Here is a 3,866-nt window from a genome sequence, read left to right as displayed (position 1 = left end):
TATAGAGTTGTTATAAGTGTAAATGAATGTTTTGGATATTGAAAGCATTAACTTTGTGGATCATATTGATATATTATTTCGCGAAATAAAAATACTTTGTGTTCTGATCCACTCACATTTTTATTAACCAACTAGTTTCGGCAACAACCTGTTGAAACTAGTTGGTTAGTAAAAATGTGAGTGGATCAGAACACAAAATATTTTTATTTCTCGAAATATTATGTAAATGAATGCTTATAAGCGTCTCCTGCTCTCTACCAACAGTATGTAAAAGACGCTTTTAAGCGTTTCCCGCTAACAATGTGTTATCAAAAAAAATTCAACTCATGTTGTTGTTCAAATTAAATATGAATAAATAAACAGCCTTTTAACAGATTTTCCAGATTTTAGTGTCGAATATCAAGTATTTCACTATTTATTTATTAGATTACTTTCGTGTGTTGTTTTGCAGATGTTTGTTGGACATGTCGTTCTATTTGTACATATAAACATTTCTATAGGACTATCGTATTAATTGTTAAATATGTATCATATAAAATTACATATTACTGAAAATGCATTCTAATAAAAAATACAAAATTCACAAAAGTGAATGACCTATTTAAAAAAAGGATGTATTCTATCGTATCTACCCTTTCTATGCTGAATATCATTAATACCGGTTAGGTAAAGATCTTTCTATTTTTAATTTTAGTTTTACTTGGTAAATATCACTATTTCTTAAAATCTATTGTGACGTGTTTCGATTGTGCATTTCGTATCATTTTCGTACATCATACGGTGTTTGAAAATGGTGCGGGATGCATTGAAACACGTGTCACAATGGATTTTAAGTAATAGTGGTATTTACTAAGTAAAACTTAAATTAAAAATGGATAGATATTACCAAAAAGTGACTGCCGAATCAATTAATGAAAAGATCTCTCTGTTTTTTGTAAATCTTCTCTTCTTCTTCCTTGTGGCCTGTTTTTAGTTTCTTAACCGGATCCACACGGCTCGCATAACCGTATGTGTTTTCATAAAACATGTCCCATACGCGGCTGACATAACCGTTTGTGTTTTTATATTGCTCCAAGTTTCGAATCTCAGTTCAACTTGGAGGGATTTTTTCATGGTGTGGAACTTTGGATAAAATAATACGTCAATCCTTGGCCTTATGACATCTGTTGAAATATCTGACTAATAATTTGTAACATCACAAGGATAAATAAAACAACAGATCCCTGATTTTTCTTGCGGTCGGTAATTAGTCCGCGCCATTATCATGCCCTATATCTGTCTCACTCTCGACGCTACGCATCGCCAATGGGTAAGAGTGACACACGATGCGTGCTTTGATTTATTTATGTTACAATCTTATTTGTTTATATTACGATATATTTCAAGAATAATGTGACACAAGTGTATTATAGAGTACCAAAAGGCACAATGAATCCCATTGAACGTTTTTGTTTAGGAAAATAAATCGTTTCTTAACTAAATACATGATAAAAGTAATCATTTTAAAAACGGTGAAATACCGCCGCGTACGGGCGTCTCTCAGGTACAAAGTTGACGCGGTTAAAAGGTTAAAAACAGGCCACATATGTTGTCAACATATGTAAATGTAAATGTCCTCAATATATGTAAATACACTTTAAAGATAATGTTATGATAATGTATCTGAGTATGAGTACATTACTAAACAAAGTAATTTTTACTTTTAACTGGTGTTGATGATATTTACCGTGAAAATAATCCATTTGTAAAAATATGAATTAAATTGATGCATAATTTTTTAAATAATAATCTATTTATTTATTATTTGAATAGTTAAAAATATTTTGCTTTGAAAAACATGGCACATTTTAAAATAACTTGATAGGTTGCAATGCCTAACCTCAAAAAATATACAAATAATTTGCGATCAAATTTATTTTTATCAATATTAGTCAAAACATGATTTACGATTATAATCAATCTTTATTTTTGTGACAGCTGTTTTGCCTTGCGAGAGCATGATCAAACTGTTTATAAATAGGAAAAATCTAAAATCATGTTAAGAGACAAGACATGATTAAATAATAAATAAAACACTCGTGTTTTACCACTCGAGTGTTACATTGTTACAACTAGTTTCGGAAGCTACAGATGCTTCCATGAATGTAACTCATAGATGGAAGCATCTGTAGCTTCCGAAACTAGTCGTAACAATATAGTACTCAAGTGGTAAAAAATAAGTATTTTATTTATAATTTAATATGTATGATATATTTACACCTTCCACTGGTACCTGATGTACTGAACAGATCATCTTGCCTTTGTGTAATTAATGACCAAGATAACGCTGCCTCAATATGATGCAGTGCCCTATGCACCATTGGTTTTGGATAAGGGTTAGAAGTAGAAGAATTTTAAACGGTTTTAATTGTCATTGTGGACTGTATCGCTTTGAGGTTAGGTATTAACGAAAAAGTTGTCATGCTATATTTTAAGAATGGTTTTGTAAAATAATAAACAGAAACTAGAAGTTAGATTGTTTGAATTTATCAAAAAGTGTTATTTCTTTTTGGGGCGTTACGCCACTTGTCTCGCGATCGGGGAATCTAACATCCTGACTGCATGCAGTGACTATAAAATTTTTGCTGACCATATGTATAAATATATATTTTTAAAATCTTGCCCTTTGATTGTATGTTGTAATTAATTTAATAAAGTTAGAGGATTTATTTTTATTTGTGAAGTTGTTAAAATAAGCACTCATTAGTATTTTTGTAATAACGTAGTTTAGTATTAATTATATGTTAAGGTATCAATAAGCGTACGATTAGGTAGGGAATTTTTTCATTACGAGATGGTTGGATATTAGCTTGGCCCAAAAATATATATATTTGAATCACATTACATATTCATTTATATATGTATGTATAAAGAAATATATTATATTTTTAAACAAAACTGTTATATTGTACGTATCTCGTAATGGGCTTTGGTGTACAATTATTTTATTTTGTTTAAAATTGTATAAGATGACGAAGATAATTAAATCATTCTGGTGTTTATAAATTAAATTATTCCAACATTTTGAGTGTGTCCAAATACTTGTTCACACATATTGAACAAGTATTTGGACACACTCAAAATGTCGTAAATAAATTATCTGGTCAAATTATGAGCTAAATAATAAAAATGAAAATCGTATTTTCTGGCGTTTCTCACGTATGTGATAATAATCCAGGATTCGGACCTCACATACTAATATAAGAGTTTCTGCTTGATAAAGCTTCTTTACATCTCACCAATAGATGTCTCTAGTGAAGTTCTAGTGATTCAAGAACAAGGTTTCTAAATTGGTTCATATATATAGAACTTCCAAGAATTTGAGTAATGTGGTTGTCAATAATGGGTAGAATTGGTGAAGGTTACACGTGTGTAAAGTGATCACTTAAACCAGCCTATGACGGTCGTCAGCCCCGTAAATGCCCAGACTTCCATATTCTTCTTGATCTTTGATGAGATGTTACAAAATAATATAAATTATTCCAATTGCCCAGCCTATTACACTGGAAAAATATTGCGTAAATCCAATGTCAGAATTAAATAACATTTAAGGTGTCCTAATAATAGTCCGCCTCCGTAGTGTAATGGTCAGCACGCTCGGCTACCGTTCTGGAGGTTCCGGGTTCGATTCCCAAGGGGGGTAAAATAAATATAAGTGATTTTTTCACTGATACATATATTCAATATTACCCTGGGCTGGTACCTGAAGCGGAGGGCTGATCACCTTTCCTTCATGTGTAAACGATCAAGATAACACTGCGTTTATATAACGCAGTGCCCTATGCAACATTGGGGTGCGGATAAGGGTTTTATTATATATTATTATT

This window comes from Brachycentrus maculatus, unplaced genomic scaffold (genome assembly GCF_059751285.1).
Source record: "Brachycentrus maculatus isolate JH-2025_06_01 unplaced genomic scaffold, ASM5975128v1 h1tg000349l, whole genome shotgun sequence".
In the NCBI taxonomy this organism is placed as follows: Eukaryota; Metazoa; Arthropoda; class Insecta; order Trichoptera; family Brachycentridae; genus Brachycentrus; species Brachycentrus maculatus.
This window is presented reverse-complemented; position numbering follows the sequence as displayed.